Raw genomic sequence first — 24,478 nt, 5'->3', positions numbered from 1 at the left:
AAGAGCAGTGAGACTGTGGAACTCTCCGCCTAAGAAGTGGTGATGGCAAAATCCACAGAGGAGTTTAAGAGGGGACTAGATATCTTTCTAGAGTGCTATAATATTGACGGATATAGACATTAGGTGACCCGCGGGGTTGATGATCCAGGGATTACTGCGGCTGCCATTATGGAGTCATGAAGGGTTTTTTTTTTTTCCTCCAAATTAGCTAAATTAGCTTATTGTTTTGGTTTTTTTTGCCCTCCTCTGGACCAACGGGGGGGGGGGGGGGGGGGTTGACACAGACTGAACTAGATGACATTGTCTTTATGCAGCCTAACATAGTATGTTACTATGTCTGTCGAGGAAAGTGCAGTCTCCTGGAAGCACACTGTGCAATCCCTCTTTTGAGTTTGGATCTGGAATCGAGGAAAATACATGTTTATGAGTGACAGTAAACTCCCAAAGTAAGACACTCATGTGGGATGTAGGGTCCTCATACTGGGCCTGGAGAAAGTATAGGCCTGTTACGGGGGCCCTATCAATCAAAACTTCATATGGCGATAGCTTGGTGTTTCTATTGGGTATGGTTCTTAATGAGAAGAGGGCTAAGAAAATGCATCTCTAGTACTTTCTATGACTACACCATATTTACAAATTACTTTATTCAACAATTTCTTAGCCATAGTTTTGTTGTTAGCAGTTTTATTTATTTTGCAAGCCACGCCTCCAGCTCATGTAAGAAGAGGTCTATGCAAGCCAACACAAAACCCTGTTTGGGAAGATCGAAAGCCTTGTACAACAGAGACACTGCTTCTGTATTCCAGATTGGTTTACCCGTTGATCCAACAAAATTCTACTGCACCACAATGGTGTGAAATTGAATCCGATTCCAAAAGGCATACTTCGAGTCAATGCAGACATTAACAGTCTTACTTTCAGGCAGTTTACATGCTTCAGTGAGCACCATCAGCCCAGACCCCTATGGGGGAGTGGTGTTCTGTCCAATTACCTCATTGTTGGTTACCAATGCATAGACTGTTTTGCTTGCCCATTTTTATGGTACCTAGAGTAATCTATGAAAAACTCAAAATCTGTATTAGCAATGGAAATTTCAAGAACACTTTCAAGACCACTGGTCTCGTTTTCCATGAACTCTAAACAATAAAACTGGATTCAGGACTATACACCTTCTAATTGTGATATTTGAGTGCACTATTTCTGAAGGGACATGCAGTCATATACAGTTAGGGCCAGAAATATTTGGACAGTAACACAATTTTCGCAAGTTGGGCTCTGCATGCCACCGCATTGGATTTGAAATGAAGCCTCTACAACAGAATTCAAGTGCAGATTGTAACGTTTAATTTAAAGGGTTGAACAAAAATATCTGATAGAAAATGTAGGAATTGTACACATTTCTTTACAAACACTCCACATTTTAGGAGCTCAAAAGTAATTGGACAAATAAACATAACCCAAACAAAATTTTTTTTTTTCAATATTTTGTTGCGAATCCTTTGGAGGCAATCACTGCCTTAAGTCTGGAACCCATGGACATCACCAAATGCTGGGTTTCCTCCTTCTTAATGCTTTGCCAGGCCTTTACAGCCGCAGCCTTCAGGTCTTGCTTGTTTGTGGGTCTTTCCGTCTGAAGTCTGGATTTGAGCAAGTGAAATGCATGCTCAATTGGGTTAAGATCTGGTGATTGACTTGGCCATTGCAGAATGTTCCACTTTTTTGCACTCATGAACTCCTGGGTAGCTTTGGCTGTATGCTTGGGGTCATTGTCCATCTGTACTGTGAAGCGCCGTCCGATCAACTTTGCAGCATTTGGCTGAATCTGGGCTGAAAGTATATCCCGGTACACTTCAGAATTCATCCGGCTACTCTTGTCTGCTGTTATGTCATCAATAAACACAAGTGACCCAGTGCCATTGAAAGCCATGCATGCCCATGCCATCACGTTGCCTCCACCATGTTTTACAGAGGATGTGGTGTGCCTTGGATCATGTGCCGTTCTCTTTCTTCTCCAAACTTTTTTCTTCCCATCATTCTGGTACAGGTTGATCTTTGTCTCATCTGTCCATAGAATACTTTTCCAGAACTGGACTGGCTTCTTGAGGTGTTTTTCGGCAAATTTAACTCTGGCCTGTCTATTTTTGGAATTGATGAATGGTTTGCATCTAGATGTGAACCCTTTGTATTTACTTTCATGGAGTCTTCTCTTTACTGTTGACTTAGAGACAGATACACCTACTTCCCTGAGAGTGTTCTGGACTTCAGTTGATGTTGTGAACGGGTTCTTCTTCACCAAAGAAAGTATGCGGCGATCATCCACCACCGTTGTCTTCCGTGGACGCCCAGGCCTTTTTGAGTTCCCAAGCTCACCAGGGAATTCCTTTTTTCTCAGAATGTACCCGACTGTTGATTTTGCTACTCCAAGCATGTCTGCTATCTCTCTGATGGATTTTTTCTTTTTTTTCAGCCTCAGGATGTTCTGCTTCATCTCAATTGAGAGTTCCTTTGACCGCATGTTGTCTGGTCACAGCAACAGCTTCCAAATCCAAAACCACACACCTGGAATCAACCCCAGACCTTTTAACTACTTAATTGATTACAGGTTAACGAGGGAGACGCCTTCTGAGTTAATTGCAGCCCTTAGAGTCCATTGTCCAATTACTTTTGGTCCCTTGAAAAAGAGGAGGCTATGCATTACAGAGCTATGATTCCTAAACCCTTTCTCCGATTTGGATGTGGAAACTCTCATATTGCAGCTGGGAGTGTGCACTTTCAGCCCATATTATATATATAATTGTATTTCTGAACATGTTTTTGTAAACAGCTAAAATAACAAAACTTGTGTCACTGTCCAAATATTTCTGGCCCTAACTGTAGGAGTTACAGAAGGCTGGAGACTTGGGGTATCCATTCTCTACAATGTCTCACCAATTCTAAAAGTCTGCAATTCCTGGAGGTTTCTGGAGAGTGATATAACCTGAACTGCCTGAATTTTGTCAGTAGTAAAGTGCCCTTAAATGCAATGGTCTAGGAACACGACTGTTGACAAAACTGAAGTTTGGACTAATATACCTCGCAGTTATTCTCAGCAAGAAAGTGAAATAGACTGATATTCTCTTCCAACCAATATTCAATGGTGTTGCAACACAATAGTAAATCATCAACATACTGAAGCAGTGAAGTACTGGGATATTTTGGAACTCTGTTTTACAAAGCTGTTTGTAGGGCCTCGAGTACTTCCTGAGGAGTTGGCTGCTCCCTGTGACAACACACACCAGCAATGTTGCTTGCCAGGATGTATGGAAGCAAATAAGAACTGGGCACTCTCTTTAGGGGTACACTGAAGAAGCGTTTGTGGGATCCACCACTGAGAAGAAGGTGGAGCTGGCCGGTAACTGTGACAACAATGTATGTTGATTTGGCACCATTTTGACAGCATTTACTGCTCGTAAATCATGGACCATGAGAAAAGTTTGAGGTTGCCCTTGCCAACCATTTCTTGACTGGAAAGAATGGAGTGCTGTAAGGGGAATGACATTCTTTTATGAACCCCTTTCCAAGTTAGGCCTGGAACTTCCTGAGCCGCACTCACAGCTTTCCCTGATGTTTGGTGGTTGTAGGCCAGGTTTGACTTTAACGTCCACCAGAGTGACAGGCAGTTGCCTAACATACATTTTGTGTTTGGCCCACAGTATCTCTGGTACTCTTACAAAAACGTGTTACATGTAAAGAGATACATTTTCTTAAGAGTGTGTAACAACAAGCACAGCACAAATGGTAGTTAACTGTTGATTAGCGGCTAGTCACTTTGATACCATTTGAGGTATACACAATTATTGCATAATTCAATAATATTTAGATAAGTAGAACCAAGTATATTGACTACACCATTTACTTGTGTTATGTATGCATCAAGTACACACATTCCACTCAAATTAAGATACACCTCTCTGCTAGGCTGGTCTGCGTTAAGGAGGACCAAAACTATTACATCAGAGAAATCTTACTCTTCTTCCCTCCCTTCCCTTACATAACCTAGCTCCACCCCTTGTGGTCTGGCTAACTGTTTGAGCTTGTCTTTGTCATTCCATATCCAGAGGTACACATAACGAAGGAGGTGGGACAGCGCCTTGAGATAAACACATAAAATATCCAAGTCCAATAAGGGCAGTGTCGGGGGGATTCCCAATCCAACTATATGTAATCCAATCAATGGAGAGCTGCAGCAATGGGAAAAAATAAACCCTCCATCAACAAGTGATGGAGGTAAAGAAGTCACAAGAATTGCAAACAAAGCTGCGCTGCAAACATACAGAGTGAGGAGGTACTCAACTTAAGAGAGGGGAGTAGGCACCCAGATACTGGGCAACAATTCTCCCCTCTCAGGGTCCAGGGTAGCCATGAATAAAAATAGTCCAGATTCATGCCCACCAGGATCAAATCAACTCCATGGCAATCCAATAGTAAAAGAGCATTCATTTATATGTACAAAAGGTTCCCCCTCAGGGGAACCAAAAACATACAAAACGTTTCAGCTAAATGTACCCTTTTTCAAGTATAAGACATCACATTTATTGATCAAACTTAAATAATAAACCAAATACACATACCATTACTGCAAAAGAGCTCCTGGTGACATGCGTTGGCCGGCGCCATTGTACCAACGTACAAGGAGGAGGAGTGTACGTCATGACGTAGCTACCGCCAAGTGCTGATGACATAACATTGCCTGGCAGTGAGGAGGAGGGGTGAACAATCACATGACCCGTGGCGGCATACGTGATGACGTGTATGCCGCCGGGTGCACAGGGAAGAGTGGAGAGGTACACATAAACAATATAACATACACAAGGACCCTTTACACTCACACACAAATTCACAAAAATAACAGGTTGACGTTATTTATGATCAGAGCCTTCAGATATTATTCCATCCTAATTCTTTTGTGTAGCAATATCACAGTCCACCAACTCACACATCTTACACATATGACGCAGGCACTCTACATTGCACTGCCTTGCCCTTTGAAATGACCTTATCTCCTAGAGAACAAAGAAAACTTAACTCTTTCTAAACAAGTAATAGAACTGTATAACAGATCTTATTGTTCATTTTCTCTCATTTCTACATGCTTTGACTATAATCGCACATCTTTCCAAGCAGGTACTTCTATACAAAGCAATTCATTCTCTGGTTTCCTTGCGCCACATTTTGTGCAATACGGCTTCTAGTACAAGTCTAACTCTGCTACATTGTCACATTGCGGGAAAGAGTCAGTGTAGGACATAGAGGCAGGGCTGAGGCCGTACTTACTGAAGCTGGCCTACTCTCCTCCTTTGTCTCAGATGAATCCAAATCACTGTACATAAACATCATTTCAATTCATCAGCACAAACTTTCTGTGACACTTTGATTTACTTATCCACTTCCTTCTTTACATTACCATCTGCTATCCCACCTCCACATTCACTTTTGAATTTCCTCGATTTCCCTACATCAAGAGAACCAGTTTTCGATATATATATATCTTTTTAATATCCTCTCACATTCACGGAGTCCTTCCTTCCCAGAGTAGTCTCCCATGACCTCACTAGCGGTCACCTCTTGGTCCCCTGGACCGTGGCTGTTTTTATTACTCACCCTAGATTAATCAGACCGTTTTCCTAAATAGCAACAGGAACTTCCCAGAAGCCTTCTAACTTCTCCCATTTTTTTCCGGAGTGCGCGATATGGCGACAAGAACTTCCTAAAAGTCTTTTTAATCTGTTCCAATCTCCCAGAATAAGCGGTATGGTGACAAGAACTTCCTAGAAGTTTTTTAACTTATCTCATTTTTCACATTAAAGCAGCCTAGCAATTGGGTAAAAGCGTAATAGAAAAAGTTTTGCTCTCTACATCTTCCAGTAAAAACTGACAAGGACGCGTTTCTGCTCTTACACAGCCTTAAACACCTAGCAATTGTGTATCGCTTTCTCTGGTCTCTCACTGTCTTGACTCACATCCACAAAACAAAGAGGTGCAGCAATACCCACAATGTGCGTCTATCCTGCAAACGTTTGTCTCACATGTTGCTCTATTCATTCGTACAGGCTATCCACAAGCTGAAGTATAGGCTTCACTTCTTATAACCAAATTCATTAGACAAAGTATTTCCTCATACACTAGTAGTCTGTCATTCAGGACACACACAGGGTTAAAGCTTTTGCAGCACAGGCCTTATCTGCAGCATATTGAAACTCATGGAAAAGAGGGAAGGGACATTCCATTGTGCAAACTATTCTATCTTTTCAGCAGGCTGCAACATACACACTAACGATATATGTTAGATCACAATTTAATACAACCAGGATAAGCACAACATGTACATTTAAAACTGGGAAGGGGACTCCAAATTCTGTAACAACATCACCATGGGGAAATATTGGACCATTACATACACAACTTTAATAATATTCTGATCCCGCTTGTACAATGAACAAACACTACATACACAGTCCACATAGTCTGGACATGGTCTATTCATTCACATAAAATACACTGATTGATAATTTGGCAAGAGAAATAGAAACAGAGGACTGTACCTTTTCTCCAGACAACAGGGACAAACAATGCATGGAAGAACAAGGGTCCTACTTACCATGGTTTTGTGCCTGTCTGGTATCTGTTGTTCAGAGACCCCGACAATCCTTAGAACATTTCGCCTGCCCACGTTCTCCACCAAGAACTGTTATAATAATAACTTATATTAGGTGATACTCAATGGGTATCATAGCCGTATCAATTAGGTATGCCTAATTATTACGATGCATCGGAGAAGGAAACGTGAAACAGTCATGTGATGTTTCCAAGCTTTTTTAAAGTGCTTTAATGCTGCAAAGTTTTTATAGCCAAATTTTTCTGAACATTTCTCAAGAGGTGATCACGAGCTGCTAAACCCCCTTAACAACCAATCAAAATATAATAAGCATATCATAGCGAATTATAGTAAGTTTACATCTCACGCAATTTAAGAGACATTGTAAGTGGAACTAGCTTTTCTAAAAGTTTGCATTTGGTGGCCATCACAGAATCAAAGGGGTACATTATATCCTGCCATCCACACTTCTTTGATACGATCTTGTTAGTTAACCCATGTAATTGTCATTGGCCGTTAAGTCTTAATCTGCATAGAATATTGTTATTATTGTTATAGCTGTAGATAGCGCCTAGGACCTCGAAAGTACCTTCATTATCCTCTCATTTACTGTTATTTCTGTGTCCTGAAATAAAAATATCCTTTTTGTTTCTCCTTCTGCTGCATCATATCCTGAATCTGCATCGCTAAGCCAACCATTGACGCAATGACCATCACATGACCAGGACACATTCTTATCTGTGAACACTAAAGGTTGTATTGAGTGACAGCAAGCAGAGATCTTGAGAATCATATTTGGAATTGATACAGAAAGTGCATGTATAACCTTTCATTATACAAGGCATAAAAGTTATTTGCTAATCCTGGAATAGCTTTAAGTCTGTAGGAATTTTTTCAAATCTGTATTTCCACAGCTGTGATTCTAGACAGATTTCCTCTATATACCAATTTCATGTTCTGCTACAGAATCTGCATACATCTTTCAGACTGTAAAAGAAGTAGCGAGCCAACGTTCCATGGCTAATGGCAATTATACCAATATGACACCTAGAACTGAGCGGTGGAATGAATGAACTCTGTATTGTTGCCGCAGGCTTTAATACCAGCAGCTGACGTTAATTGATGGCGGATGGGATAAGCACATTTGATTATAACGACTCATTGAAGCCCTGTGGTAAGAATTTAATATTCTGAGTCTTCAAATCCATAATTTATTCCCCAGATTAATGATCATTCATGCAGAATTAAGATATAATATACTCATCATAGTCGCAGAAGTTCAAAGACCAGTAGATTCCATCGTAGATGTAGGTCATAGATTTCCAGATTGCTTCCCAATACTTTCATTCCAGTGATGTTATAGTAAATATACTGTACATACCGTGTTTCCCCGAAAATAAGACCCTATATTAATTTTTGCCCCCAAAAGAGGCACCGGGTCTTATTTTCAGTGGGTGTCTTATACTCACCTAGCAGGCACTGTCTGGGTCCCTCACGTCCAATGCAATGCTGTGATTGGTTCATCAAGCATCGGCTCTGATTGGCTGAGCCGCGGCGCTCAAGAACCAATCAGAGCAATCGCTTGCTGATCCCCTTTAGTAGCCAGCAATGCTCTGTCGGTACTGAGGACTGCACGGAAGCCTGCCAAAGTGCTGGAGAACAGCGGGAGGGACCCAGACAGCGCCTGCTAGGTGAGTATTGATTTTTTCTCATCTAGTGTAGCTAGGACTTATTTGGGGGGTAGAGCTTATATTTTAACCACCAGAAATCCGGGTAAGGTTTATTATCGGGGTAGGTCTTATTTTGGGGGGAAACATGGTTTGAACGTATTGGGCCTGGAGGTAGCAGAGGACCCCTATGTTGGAACATCACGTGGACTCTTGCCCACCAGTAAAACAGTAAAACAACAAAAAGGAACTAGTATTGGGTGCAACGCGTTTAGGCGCACATGAGTGCGCTTCTCAAGCATATTATTTGTACAAGGGGACCAGAATTTATAATAAAATCAATACAAGCAGCCATAGAGAGATAGTACAGTGGTCATGAGGCGCTGGGCGGCATCATGACGTCACCACAGCGTCCAAAGTGCTCACATGACTGGATAGAGGAGGTACATATGTCGAATTGAGCGCATAATGCTCTCCACTCAGCCACATGACTGGGCAGAGAGGATATGTCTCTATGCATTATGTGCTCCATCTGGCATATGTACCTCCTGGAACTTTATAATCAGGTTTAACTTGGTATATATATCTACAAGAGTACTTGGTTTCTCTTACTGAGAACAATCACACTGTGCCACATTTATCATGTGTTTTTAGACACTTTCGGACAGTTTTTCTGACTTGCCCGAAAAAGAGGTGTGGCCTAAATTGCACTAAATTGATGCAAATTGCACCAACCACTGGGTGCAATTTTGGCATAAACTTAGCCAACTAATACGTGGTCTAAAATTAGACTAGACAGTCTAAAAATGCAACATATTTATCATATAGTGGTAATCTGGCGCATTTTAAGACAGTCAAGTCTACATTTACACAGTCTAACTTTTAGACAGTATTAGCAAATAAGCCCAGGTGACTTTAACCCCTAAGTGACAAAACCTGTTTGCGTCTTAATGATCGGGCCAAATTTTGGAAATCTGACCCTGTTTTTTCGTCACATATTGCACTTCATTTAGGTGGTAAAAATGGTCCGATAGAATTTGTGTATATTTATTAAAAATGCCAAAATTGGCAACATTTTGAAAAATGTATCATTTTTTTTACATTTTCAACTGCATAATGTCAAATATGTGCAAACATACTGTACGAATTTTTGATGAGATATATATTTTCATGTGTTTACTCTATTCTGGAAGCACAGTGGAAAAACTTTAGTTTTTTTAACCATTTAGGAGATGCACAAATTTAACATTAATATTAACATTTTGAGGAACATACTGTTTTCCTACATCAAGCCAAATTGCAAAGGCTCATAGGTGTCAGAATGATAGATTACCCCACAAATCACCTCATTTTAAAAACTATACCCCTTAATGTATTCACTTAGGGGGGTCAGGAGTATTTTGACCCCACCGTTTCTTTTCAGGAGTTTTTTTTGCAAATACGTCATTTCAAAGACAGGATTTTTCCAAAGTGCACATGAAAATGAGGATTTGCACCCCAAAACAAATACCCCTGTTTTTCATGTGTTCATAAACATACCAGTTGTGGCCCTAATCTTCTGTCCGCATGCACAACGGGACCCAAACCAAAAGGAGCAGCCGGTGGCTTTCAGAACAGACGCTTTGTTTGAAGGTGTTTTGGGCCCCATTGCCCACTTGTAGAGCTCTTGGACGGCCAAAAAGATGGGAAATCCCCACAAATGACTTTATTTTGAAAACTGGACCCCTTAACAAATTCATTTAGGGATGTCATGAGTATTTACCGCCATAGTTTTTGAATTATTCTAAGCAAAGCAGAAGGAAATAATTACAATTTTCATTTTTTAAGTGTCCTTTTAAGAAGTTTTTTTTTGTACAACACAAAATGAATTAAGAGTCATTCAAGTAGAAGGTAAGCCGTAGCAGCAATATTGATGCAATAGTTATGCCAATGTTGTCTTTATTCCTCTGTGCAACGTTTCGATCACATGGTGGAGTCTATTGATCCAGACTCCTGCTGTAGCTGGCAGCTCTTTATCTGTGGGTCCCACCTTACCGGTTCTGTGGAGGAGTGCTGTTCCCATACTACTTTGTACAAAATGAATTAAGACCTGCACCCAAAATGGATTTCCCTGTTTGTCCTGTGTTTAGAAATTGTAGTCCCAATTTGCTTACAGGACACATGGCTAGGCCTGTAATGGACGAAACACCTATTGGATTTCAGGGCACAACTAAATAAATTCCAGGCCCAATTGCACACTTGTGCAGAAAAAAAAAATGACTCCCTGAAAATACCCCCCCCTTCACCTTTTTGGCATTCCCTAAATCTTAGATAAAAGTAATAATGTAAACTGCGTGGTATGTCAGAAGACAGAGGTAATTACTCGGCCCAGTTGGGATGGGCACATGGGGCAATAAAACCTGGTATCCCTCCTCTTCCGGTGCTTCCTGCAAACCCGAAACTTTTTTGGGGGGTATTTCTTGACCTCAGCGGCAGAGATGGGGTATTAAAAGTGGCGCTCTGGGAGGCTTCCTAAGCTTGCTGAAGTGAAATGGTCTCAAACAGAAGGCGCTCAACGAGCTGCTCCTGGAACTGCAGGAAGGCGAGAGTTCCCGGGGCTTCTTGTAAATTACAGATTACAAGTAGCGGTCTGAATAACGCCGGGCTCACGCAGCCGTAGGTGGAATCCGCAGCGAACCCAGCTGGGATCCTGGTCGTGGTCCTGCGTACGGCCGCGTAACGTACTGCGCATAACTGCGTACTCACACAGGCGTTCATGTGCAGTGCACCTTTTTTTCTTTATATTTCCTGTGCCGTCGCTTGGCGATGACGCAGGTACCCGCAGCCCATACAAAATGTAGTTGCCTATGGGCTGTGGGTATATCTGCGACCATAGAGCACAATGAGCTCTATGTTGCGGATACCCGCGGTAAAATAGAACATGTTGCATTCTGTTTTCTTTAAGTGGATTACGGAATGCCGACCCACTAATGGGAGTGTAATTGTGTAATCCAATGCATTTGATTGATCTGCGTATTACCGAACATCAAACGTATGCGAATTCCGCAATTTGTATCTAGTCGTGTGAGATAACGGGGATCACATGACCGGGGACCACTCACCGCGGCTCCCGGTCACTGCTCAAGACTCTTGGCTACCTTTAGTAGCCAGGAGCAAGGAGACTTTAAATTTCCTGGGCCCTCCCCAACTTCTGCGCTTGTGTCTGCTATTTTGCCGATGGACACATGCGCCAAAGCTGGGGAAAGGTCTGCGGATAAATATGCCATTGGGGAACATTGCTGGAGGCCTTAGGTGGATCAGATCCGTGAAGGGTGGGGAAACTTTAACTTTCTTTTACTTTTACATGATCGTTGTTATCCATTGGAAACGACGATCAAGTGAACAGAGACCGCGACCCAAGTGAAATCTCCAGGATCTCTACTACAATTGGTATCCAAGAGCATGGAGAGTTTAAACTATCCCTGCAATCCGTGGCTTTTACACATGTGTCCGCCATTTTATCGACGGGTGTGTGCGCAGCAGGCTGGGAAAGGCCCACAAATAAATCCGGCGGCCTTAGGTATGTAACTTTTATCCCAGTGACATCTCCCTGCTCTCGGCTACTCATGCTAGCTTGCGCCCGACATTCTGCATTTGGCGTGCATGTGCAGAAGACGGCGTCAGGTTCTCCGGCAGCCAACAGCAGGAAGCTTTCACGTCCACAGCCCCGCGGCTTTAATCCATAGGGCCGGCGCGTTTTTACAGCCCTATGGATTAAAGCCCAGCCAGCCAGGACGCAAAAAGACTATAGGCTTTTCACTAAGGGCTTAATTGATCTGAGTTCTGTAAGTTTCAAACTTGTACAGAATTTGGACATTAAAATTATCCATGTGAATAAGGCATCACTGCTTGAACATTGAAACAACTAGCATGGCCGACTGATAATCAACAATAATATCACGTTGGCAGAAGAGCTGGGGCTCTATGTAAGATGCTTGGCCAAACATGGCTGCGATGGGAATATCTATCGGTACGGGTTGGCCATGAGGACGGAAATAGCCAACCGTGGCTGTTTTCTTCTATTTATGTAACTCCTATAGAAGTGAATGGGAGCTACAGAAACAGCGTAGGACAATGAGCTACAAAGTTTTCATAACTTGGGAGCTGCAGAAATAGTGTTGATCACTGTGCTACCCTATTTCCGTAACTCTGATTCATTTCTATTACAGTTAAGGAAATAGCGTAAACAGCCTGCTCACTTTTTCCATAATTCCTGACCACCCCATTTAACCAGGCCAAGAGCAAAGAGGGCTGGAGCTTAAGAGAGGTGCAAATTCCAGATCTGGAACCCTAACTTAATGTATCTGACTTTTTTTGACATGTCCTATTGACTTACCATAAAAGTCTCAAATGGGAAATTGCCCTTTAATACGTGTGACAGAATATTGGCCTGATGGAGCTTTCACCATTTACTAGTTCATTTCTCTGTAGCACTAACAAAAGGAAAATAAAGTGTTATGTCCGTTTGGCGCACTAAAGCACAACGCCTCCATGCAGATGCAGGATTGTGTCCTTTTAAGACTACAAACACATTATAGTGTTGCATAACACCAATTGCACCTCTCCAGGTAAAAGATGAAAGGACCCCTGTCCCTTACTAACCAGGGAAAGAAGGGAATCCCTGTCTAAAAGCGGGGTAATCGTCCTGATAAGGTCAGCCCCACTGTCTTCATCTCGGAACTAGCTATCCCTGATTAGGAGCCTGGAGAGATGCACTAAACACACGTAGAACACGACACAACACTATTCACACACACACTGAACACAGAACAGGCCTGCACATAGAGCACGTCTGGCTACTTGCACAGACATAACATACGTCACTGTTCACACATACCAGGATGTGCATGCAACATATAACGGGAACCCCACCGAGAGCTCACATGCATACAGATTGAATACCATAGTCAGTCCAAGTGTCCTCACACATAGGGAACAGTGTCAGGCATCAGCCATCTGACACACACATAGGACATCAGACGTCTGGAGGCCGCACCTGCCCAGGGATAGGGAGAAACCTGTGGGCCATCTGCACCTGTGCGGTCACCGTACCACACAGTGCATAGAGCCCAGAACGCAAGGAGGGTAGGGACAGCAGGTGCCCAGACCGTCTTCAGGGTAGGAGAGAGGGACACTACAGACAAGCATGCACACACTGAGTGGGATTAACAGTGAAGAACTAAAAGACTAAAATGACGGGCAATCTCTCATCATCTGCAGCAGACAAGGGTGATTGGCTGGTGGAGAATACCACACCCAGCCAGCTCAATTACTACCTACTTGTGAAGATGTGCACAAGGAAGCCTGTAGAACAACAGGTACCAAATGCTCGACCTTAACATAAAGAATGACATGGTCCCCATTGAATTTAAAGGTGTAGTCTAAAAATAACCTTTTATCACCTATCCACAGAATAGATGAAAAACATCTTATCAATAGTGGTCTCGGTGTTGATACCCCCATCGATTCCATGTCCCCCTCGTCTCGTTATTATTGGCTCACTGAATGGAGTGGTACCTGAGCATGCAAGATACTGCTCCGTTCATTTAAGTAGGGCTGATGTAAATAGCTCAATGCAAGCGCTTGGCTATCTCCAGCAGCACCACCCATACTCGCCACCACTCCATTTAATCTCCTCCTCACTGTACTGGCCACAGTGAGGTGATTGAGGGAACACAAGTCAATTTTGTGATAACCCCTTTAACGTGCTGTACATGTAACCCACAGACATCCTTTGCTACAGCTAATTGATGTTGGTCCCAAATGTGAAACTTCATTCTACTACCAACTCAGAATCATCTAATAAGCCAGTTGGAAATTAGCCTTTTAAACAAAAAAAAAAACCTTAAAGCCAAATTGAACTCCTATTTGTTAACATTAATATAAACAGTAAAAAGCAGTAAAAAAAAATGACACAAGAACAAAGAACATTCCAGAATGTTTCTTGTTAATGGAACTTTCCAGAAATACTTTGTCTAACCAGGATTATTTTTTGTTCTTGGTGCTAAAGTTTGATGAATGAATTTCCTCATACTGTACTGGGAATATAGTACTAGAGACGGGCAAGTGGATTCTTCCTCTGCTCTTCTGCGCTCAGCCTGTTGCCAGTCCTGCAGCTGCTTAGAAGATAAGAGCTCATTTGACTCCTAAGAGTCCTTGAACAGAAAGAGCCAAGTGAAATGTTCTGGGATTTTCTTGGAACCACACTATGGAATTTAGCACAGAAGAAAAGAATCCTTGGCCAACGGAGGCTCCGCTTATCCTGCAGTTGTTGAGTACATGCTGGAAGATGTTGCTGCTGAAAGGTTTTTCGATATTAGGAGGAAGTGGCTTTCCAAAGAAAGATATCCTCAAAGCAGGAGATTACGTGTGGAATTACAGCAAGTACAGTAATTACACAGATGTACTAAATACAGAACACAGATCTGCAGTACCGGGTCCCAGAACTGGGATCAGCAAGAGACAAAGCTTAAGAGGCGTAGCAACAGTATAACTTCACACTAATATTAACCCCTTCAGGTCAATTTGTAAAAGTTACATTAGAAATGGGAAAAACCCTTCCAAAAAGTCACTTTTTTATTGTAGATTTTGAATTTATGCTTCCTGTAAATATATTTAGCGCAGAACTCAATTGTTTAAAGTCCATTTTTAGCCCTTCATTGACATAACTAATTTTAGCCTTAAAGGAGTTGTAGCAGAATTTCAAGTTAACCCCTTTCCATAGGATGGGAGATAACTTGTTGATCATTGGGGGCCTCACCGCTGTGTCCCCCGTCCTCACTACGGGGTTATTGCACCCCCTGTAGTGAAGAGGAGACTGAATGAAGCGCTGGTCTTGCAAGTGGACCAGCACTCTATTGACTTTCGATGGGACTGGCAATATATCCAAGTGGCACCCACTTGGGCATTTCTGACAGCCCCGTTGAAATGAAAGGAGCACTGACCGTGCATGTGCACCAGCTCTATATTCAGAGTAAAGTCACTGCGAGGAAGGAAGTGATCCGTGGTGGAATCCCTATCTCTGAGCCGACATAATACAGGAGCGGTTACACAGCAATGAACATCATACGGTACACATTGCACAAACCATAGTGAGTGGAGAGGGACCCCAATATTCACACCACACCCCATCAGGGCCCACTGGATGTTTTTATAATCTGTAGGTGACAAAAGTTGGGTAATCCTGGGGCCACTTCAGCTCTTCCTTGTTTGATCATCTTGGAATTTGAGTATTCTCAGCAGAATTATGCTGTCCAGAGATGATGGAGCCTAAACCCTAAACTACCGCAGTGGAGTATAAAACGTACCTCGTGCAGCATTAGGGGGGAACACAAGAAAGTTGACGCAGCCGGTAAAGAGTGGTGTGGTGGTGGCCAACCCTGTGTGCACACTAGATGCATGTGGGCTGCATCTTCTCCGGGGAGCTACCCTAAGACCGGGCTCACACAACCTGATCAGATTTTGCTTGTGGGAGGCTTGCAGCGTATTTCAATTGTGAACCAGGCCGGTGACCCTGCGTACAGCGCTAACCTGAACTGTGTATGGCTGCCTAGGTGGTCATTCACAGTACAGGGGTTTTTTGTTTGCATTTCCTACACCGTAACTTAGCAATGACGCAAGTACCCGCAGCCCCTATGCAATATTAATTCTGTATGGGCTGCGGGTCTGACGCCTCCATTGACTTCAATGGAGGTCGTCTGTGTGAGGTCTGTGGCAAAATACAGCATGTTGCGATTTTTCTTCCATTTGCAGAATACACAAGGCTGTATTTACACGGATGAGTGCGATATTATTCTGAGACACTAGGACTGATGTTGCACTTGCAAACCAGTGATTTTTACTGCGATGCGTTTCATGCATCAGAAAATCGCATCTTCTTTCAATTGTGAAAAAATAGAAATATGGCGCTGCACCGTGATTGGGAACTAAGGGCATCGGGGCCAATTTTTCTCCCCAACAATTTTGAGGTCCGTACAATGCTTTTATCAGTCTACTTCATTGACCGTTAAGAATCCATTGCATATAATCTTTGTAGAATGCATAAAGTTGCAGAATGGTGAACTAAAAGATTTTCCGTAATGTAGCAAGTAGGATCATCCATCCATAACTATAATCACAACTTTCTCTGGACCGCGATGACCAGCCGACCCGTCACCATACTCCTCATATCTGTCAGACCGGGCCTGTAGGTTAAGAATTTGATGTTTTAATATGTAAATACTATTTCCTGGATAAAGTGCTATGTAGGCGCAGTAAATCAAATACATGTACATTATACCTTACAGCAAAGCAAAGAACACGTTCACGATGACCGATGGCTCCGATACTGTCAGTTTGTCATTCTGAAGCCATGATTAAGAAGTGGAAAACATTTACATCATCGCGATGCGAGCAAAATAAGCCATAAATTACAAGGCATGCTCACATTCGGCTGCAGAGTACTGGAGAACACATTTACAGTGTAAAACTAGCAGAATATAACAATCCTTCAAGCTGATGACTGCATGCATAAATAATTGAAGGCTAGGTGCCAACGTGATACTTTCTCAAAGTTTCGTGAGAAACCCATAGTGTAATATTCACGTGAATGATTGCCGAGTGCTAATGGATTTTGTATTCTCCCGACGGTTGATATTCTGTTTAATCTATAGCGAGATATTTGTTGTGGACATGGTCTTATATTGGTTCAATATCTTACAGAATTTGAGAATGTCACTGTCAAGTTTGCCGCAGATATTATTTAATTTCCAGTTGAAGTGAAACGGATGGCTGCAGTAAGGCAAGACTTTACTTGCAACTTTTTTAAAGGGGAGGTGGTATATCTATATTTTTTCTCTCTTGCAGTACCACCTTTCACCACTAGTGGTAGCGAATACTTCCCGGCACAGCTTCCACTGTAATCTATCTGAGATATACAGTAATTGTGGAAATAATCTGGGATATGCAATAACTTCCAAACTCACAAATCAGAATTCTTCACAATCAGAGCTGCAGATTCTTCAAAATGTGTAATCCTATGATGCTAGTGCAAGGGATGGGTGAACAGCATGTAACACACACTTGTCCCCTTACAAAACTGCACCCTAAAGCAATGTTATTTATGTCATTGTGCTTAGGGCGTATGGATATTTTGGTCCATGAATATGCAGCAAATTCACGGGCCGAAATACTCCGTTGCTCCGCACTTTCTTGCCTATCGGCATACTTTTGACTCACGTCAATACACAGCGTACTTATGTGTGTTAAAAAGAATGCACGGAATTGCGTTGATTTCATTCATAAATACACAGCTTATATGCAAGTTTCTTGCGTATTTTGCGCATACTTATGTACTCCCATTAAAGGGGTTGTCCCGCGAAAGCAAGTGGGGGTATACACTTCTGTATGGCCATATTAATGCACTTTGTAATGTACATTGTGCATTAATTATGAGCCATACAGAAGTTATTCACTTACCTGCTCCGTTGCTAGCGTCCTCGTCTCCATGGTGCCGTCTAATTTCAGCGTCTAATCTCCCGATTAGACGCGCTTGCGCAGTCCGGTCTTCTCCCTTCTGAATGGGGCCACTCGTGCTGGAGAGCTGCTCCTCGTAGCTCCGCCCCGTCACGTGTGCCAATTCCAGCCAATCAGGAGGCTGGAATCGGCAATGGAACGCACAGAGCCCACGGTGCACCATGGGAGAAGACCTGCGGTCCACCGTGGGTGAAGATCCCGGCGGCCATCTTCGCAAGGTAAGTAAGAAGTCACCGGAGCGCGGGGATTCGGGTAAGTACTATCCGTTTTTTTTTTTTAAACCCCTGCATCGGGTTTGTCTCGCGCCGAACGGGGGGCTATTGAAAAAAAAAAAAAAACGTTTCGGCGCGGGACAACCCCTTTAACTTCAATGGACCTCTATGGTGCATAATATGCACCAACATAGCACGTGCCATGCATTTTTTCACGTGATCACACATTGCATAAAAAGATATGCGCAAGTGAGCGAAGTCATTGAAATTAATGGGTTCTATGCACTGCATATTACGCTCCCAAATACATCGGTGTGAATGCACCTTTAATGTGTGAAAATGGGTATACATTTGATTCTCAGTAATCTCAGGACTGATGCAAATGCTGGTCTCTTCATGTCTGTAACAATATCATCATGTAAGACAGTGTGCAGCTGGACAGAATAGTGGAGATGTGACTAATTAGCAGCAAACTCACCATTAGCTTTAGCAGCAGATTTGTGTGTGTCTCTCCTCCTCCCCTCTGCTCTTATAGACTTCAATGAGCACCATAACTCATCCCCCTCCACTTCCTCTTCTTACATCTTGCTGTGTCCAGCAACACACTTGACAGTAGATAGTGGACAGAAAGCTAAGAGAAAGGGAGACCCCCTAGTGGCCAGCACTTTTAAGGGATCTTTCAGAACAAAAATGTTTTTATTAGGTAAATAAACTAAATAGCAGTACTGCTAGTTATCACACTGGCTATGACATAATCACAAGTTATGTGAGAAGTTAGTGACCACTGAAGCCTGAAGAAGAGTAGCGCTGGCAGGACCACCTTGTGAGAATGGTGTGGTAGAGAGAGTGAGATGGGTCCTGGAGTTGGAAGCCCTCAGAGGGTTCACTAGAAGACTAAGAGAAACACAAAGGCTGGTGAGTCTGAGAGATTGTTGTAAAGGAGCCAGAGCTGCATACTGCCTGGAGCACAAGTTCCACTTCCACATCGAATTAGGACTGGGAACCCACGATCTGAGCATAGGCCAAGTAGAGATTCAGATTTGTGAGACAGAACGTGTGGTGTAATTGTAGGAGGTCAGGGATCAGTAGGCTAAAACATAAATCAGCGTCACTAGTTATTCGCCTCCAGAAAGTCTAGTGGTAGAAACAGAAAGTTACTATCCACTTGAACTGTATGTTGTATTTTGAAATTAAAGTGGTACTCTGCAGCACATGGCAAGCCTGTGATGGACTGTGCTAAGAAGGACCGCACTCCAAATAATGCAAGTGTTGTTGGCATGCACAGAACTGTAAACAGCTATGACAGGTACGGGTGATTCTGGAAATGGGTAATGGCAAAGACCCCCAGAGATGCCAAATATACGGGGCTGCTGTAATCCTGTGAACAATGCCTAGGCGGGACACACTGTGGTATGGGAAAGCCTCCTGTAGATCCATAGTGGTTTGGATGGCTCAAGCAGAAGCTGTCAGCCATCGTGAGCTTGATACGATATTGTACCTCCTCTGGAGACTGTAACCAATATGCTGATGTTCCACTGAAAGGGACAATAACCATCAAGACTGTTGTGGCTCCACATGAGAAAGAAAATATTTCCTATTCACACTAAAAAGTGTCTGTGAAAATCCAGCAGAGCGTAATGCCCCCTTAACTAATTCTGACATCACACTGATACAACTGCAGCGTATGTCTTACCTTTAAACCCTACCTAACTTTTCAGGTGGTCTTTCAGAGTGTGTGAGAAATATCACAATTTCTGGCTATTATATGACTTGTATTTTTCACAAATTTTCCCCTTGACAGGCTGTATCTCTAATATTCTGGTGGGTGTAGGCTGCTCGAATATTGTTTTCTCTATACTGCACTTGGAGAAAACATGAGATTCTGCTCTCTGCAAATACAGGGGTAGACAAAAATCTGGAAACAGTGTACAAAATGAATTCACTCTGAGCTGCTCTTTTGACTCCTGCTTGACTGAGAGCTTTTCTGCCAAATTTGTGTTCAATTCACCTCTTGCCCTGCACTGGATGGTTTTGGGAACCAGCTGGTAACAGCAGCTGAGTGGCTGAAACCCTTGACCAATGGAACCTGTTGCTCAGGCAGATGTGTTATATTACCTCCACTTAAAATTGGTCTCTATGTGTCTTATTTAACTATGATTTATAATCTCATGTAATTTAGGGCATGGATTTCGGACGGTGTTTCCATATTTTTGTCCACCCCTGTAACTGCATCATGTAGGATATTATATAAAAGTACTCAGTAGTGTAGATGTGATTTTAGTAGCAGAAGCCACGGCTCCATGTATTTCTCTCCCTCTTCTCCCCTTCCCTCTCCTCCCCATAGACTTTTTTGGGCAGCACGAGTCATTACTCTCCTCCACTTCCTGTTTCTTTTTATCTCTGTTACCAGAGATGGATTACCCATGATACCAGGAAGGGAGACGGCTAGTGGACAGCACATTAAAGGGATTTTACCAGCACAATAATGCTATTTTCAGTAAATAAAGTGATTTGCACTTTTGCTTGTTATCACATTGGCTATGACATAAGCACAAATTTGTTGAAAAGTTATTGACCATTTAAAGCAGCCCTGGAAGAAGCATAACAGATTACATGAGAAATCTCCAAGTTACTGCACATCCTTTTGTTAGCCCTGCACCGTTATCAGGGTAACATTTCTGCCGTATGATGTCTCATCAGACCCGTGTCAGTTGCATCCTGTCCATTGAGTCATTTACCTCGTTAATGTCAAGTTCAGTTTGTGATGTGATATTATAGCTGCAGTTTACGGCTAATTGAAAGCGCTCACTCCTTATTTTAATCTCACACGTGTGCAATAAGTGCTACTCCAGAGACGAATATTTCCGCAATAGCATTATTATCCGTGCCTACAAGTAGCCAATTTATATGTATGACGTCCTTGATCTTTAATATCGAGTCAAGTAATCCCATTTCCTTTCTGCGAGAGACCTAACATCTTCATGTTGCGGCACATGAGGAATGCAGCCCAGAGCCAAAAATAGGTTTTATCCAGATATAAATAACAAGTGGGATATGTGAAACAGATTTGCTGCATTGGGAGTCCCAAAGAATTACATATTTACCTCCTGATCTTTGCTGGAGCCATGGAATCTATTGTGTCAGCCATGTTGCCGTTAGGCAGCTGGTGTCCCCGACACCCAGTACAGGCTGACATATATTGCATCTATTAGTAACGTCTCTGGCGGTGGATCATTTGGTTTATACATCATGATTCAAGACCAGCGGTTCCCAATGTGGACGGCTCTTACGCTGTTGCAAACGTGTGACTCCTAGCTGGCCTCAGCTGTCAGACATGTTTGGAGATGTAGTTTTACAGCTGCTGGAGGGCCACAGGATGGAGACCATCTTCAGCTCTCTGGCTACTAGGAAGCTAGGACTCGCACCCTACCGAACAATGTAAGAGGTTCAGCCACTCGAAACCTGTGACCAATGGCCATGACATAAGCCTGCGCTTCCTGGCCGGGTGGGGGAAAGTGGGGAGGCAGGAGACCAGCGCCTGCCAGCACCGGTCTGGTGACTGCTGTGTAGGACTATGGTACAAGCGCCTGATATAGCCTTTTTGTAGAAGCTTCCTAGAGGCTGTGTGTGTGAAGGAGAACCTTTGAGCATGCCCTCTCCATAGGAAATAGTGAAGGACTAAGCCCTCCCCCATCTCACGGGGCCTGCAAGGTCTCTATCAGGACTATAAATACAATTGCAGTTGTGTCACAGATGGGTGTGCGGTGAGGCTGCAGACTCGGGATGGCAGCTTTGAAGAAGACATTGTGAGAGAGTCTGCAGAGCACATGGCGGTGGACACTAAGAACTGGGATCAGAGCGCTGTCCCTAGGCTGGGGAAGCAGCATAGGAAGAGGTAACCAGAATAGCCCTGATGATCAGAGGGCAGATGCTGAGTAGCCAAAATGACCTGATGACCTGGGCCAAAAGAGAATGACACAGACCATTTGAAAGGAGAGGGAGGCTACCTTCCCACAGCGCTTGGTCCCGAGGCAGATGACAGTGAAATGGATCTAGAACATCAAAAGCTGCCAGATATGTGAGGCTGGCCTGCAATGACCAAGTATGCGCACACTTGACAAGACTTTGGCGGACGTACCTTAATAGTTGTTGTATATTAATATGTAGGACTGGTTATGTTGAGGTTAAAGCCGGGCTCACACAGCCATAAGCATAAAATGCTGTGGGGTTCCCACAGCATTTTACAGCTCTGAAGCCATCCGTGACCCTGCATACTGCCGCGTATGGCGGTGAAATTGTACTGCGTATGACCTGTTTTTTGTGGTGTCTAGATTTCCTGCACCATTGCTTAGTGAGGATGCGTATATAGACTCCAATTTTGCAATGCGTAGATTCCTTAGGCCAGACATGCCAACACACAAAGCCTGCGGGCTGAATGTGGCCCACCAGCCATGCATTACATCTTAACCAGGGGGTTCTCCAAGTAGCACCCGCCGGGATACACGGGGGTTTGAGCGAAAGCACTGCTCCGACCCTTGGGTAGACATCCATAATTGCTAACGTAGCGCTCATTGAAATCAATGGGACCCCAGCCTGCAATTACAAATGCTGCTCCCAATGATTTCATTGAGAGTTGTACTTGCAATTAGGAGCGCTGGCTACCAAACAGGGGTTGGAGCAGCCCTTCCGCTCTGACCTCGGTGTATCCCAGTGTTGCCTGGATAACCACTTTGAAAGAATTCTACTTACCCCGTCTGCAACCTTCTCTGGCGGCGCAATGCAGAATCTGGCCTCTCCTGACCACTAACATTTGCACCGAGGTGAGAGGTCAGTGGTCACAGACTCAGTAGTGGCCGCTATCACCGAGCTAGGCCTGCAGGTAGGGTGAATGGAAGGCCTGTAGGAATTCTGCCCAGCCAGAAGCCAATAGGTGGGTTGCTAATGGTATCTGGCTGGGCAGCATCCCTGGGACTACTCTGGAGGTCACTATTACTACTGGGGGCACTATTACTACTAAGGCCACTATGGGAGCACTGTTACTACTGGGGCCACTATTGGATCACTGTTACAATTGTGGCGACTATGGGTGTCACTATTACTACTGGGGCCACCATGGGGGTCACTGTTACTACTGGGACCACTATGGGGGCACTGTTACTACTGCAGCCACTATGGGGATCATTATTACTTCTGGGGCCACTATGTGGGTTACTGTTACTATTGCAGCCTCTATGAGGGTCATTATTACTACTGCAGCCACTATGGAGGTTACAGTTGGGGTTCATTCACATTAGTGTAGGTGTATTCCTGATTGTAAAAATATGCTGTGCATTTGCATCACCAAAAATCACTTACAACTATGTTTTTTGGCCGCTGCGGCATATTTTTATGTGTAGAAATACACTGCATATTTGCCCATGCAAAAAAGAACACAGACGGGTTGAATAAAATGGCACGCAAATATGCAGGTTTCTATTCAATGCGTTCTATTCACTGCGTATTACATGCGCAACAATTGCACACTTAATATGCTGCGCGAATACGCTCATGTGTACGACCCCTTACTATACAATTACAATAGGCTCTTGAAGGCAGCAATAAGACTGATGTGGCTCCCTGTGAAAATGAGTTTGACACCCCTGCCTTAAGCCTAATAGGTTGTCTGTCATATCTACAGTAATAGACGTAATACACTGCAATACAGAAATTTTGCAGCGTAGTATGCATCATCAGAGGAGTGTTTGCAAAAATTAAAAAAAAAAATTCCAAGTTAAAACAACCTAAGGGCTTATTCCGACTTGCGTACATCGACTGAGTTTTCACGCCCGGCCTATACACGCTTTCTCTCCCTGCAGAGGGAAGAGGCGGGCCAGGCCGGGAGCAGCGCACTGAGCTCCCGCCCCCGTCTTCGCCCTCTCTCTGCCCCCATCCCGCCCCTCCCATTGCAAACAGTGGAGAGGGGGCGGGAGCTCAGTGCACTGCTCCCGGCCTGACTCCTCCTCCTGCAGAGAGACAACGTATATTAGCCAGGCATGAAAACCTGGCCGATATACATACATCTGATTAAGCTCTTAAATCAACTTTTTCTCTTACACAGACCTTTATTTTTGTAAAAAAAAAAAACCTATACATAATTGGTATAGGCTCATCTGTAGCTTCCCATATAAAAAATTAAAAATGATTATGTATTCTGCACAGTATAAATTGTTAAGAAAAAAAAAAATGCCAAAATGCTGTTTTTTGTTCATTCCAACTCCAAAAGAAATGTTAAAAAAGGGCAAAAATGACACCAATGAAAATCATAAACTGCAAAAAAGCAGCTTCATGGATGGAAAAATATAATGTTCTGCGTTCGGATGCAGTGGCTCAAAAATAAATGATTTTCAACAATAAAGTGCTTTCTTTATGCAGAA

The sequence above is a fragment of the Eleutherodactylus coqui genome, unplaced genomic scaffold, assembly GCF_035609145.1.
Source record: "Eleutherodactylus coqui strain aEleCoq1 unplaced genomic scaffold, aEleCoq1.hap1 HAP1_SCAFFOLD_28, whole genome shotgun sequence".
Classification (NCBI taxonomy): domain Eukaryota; kingdom Metazoa; phylum Chordata; class Amphibia; order Anura; family Eleutherodactylidae; genus Eleutherodactylus; species Eleutherodactylus coqui.
Note: the sequence above shows the minus strand (reverse complement) of the source record.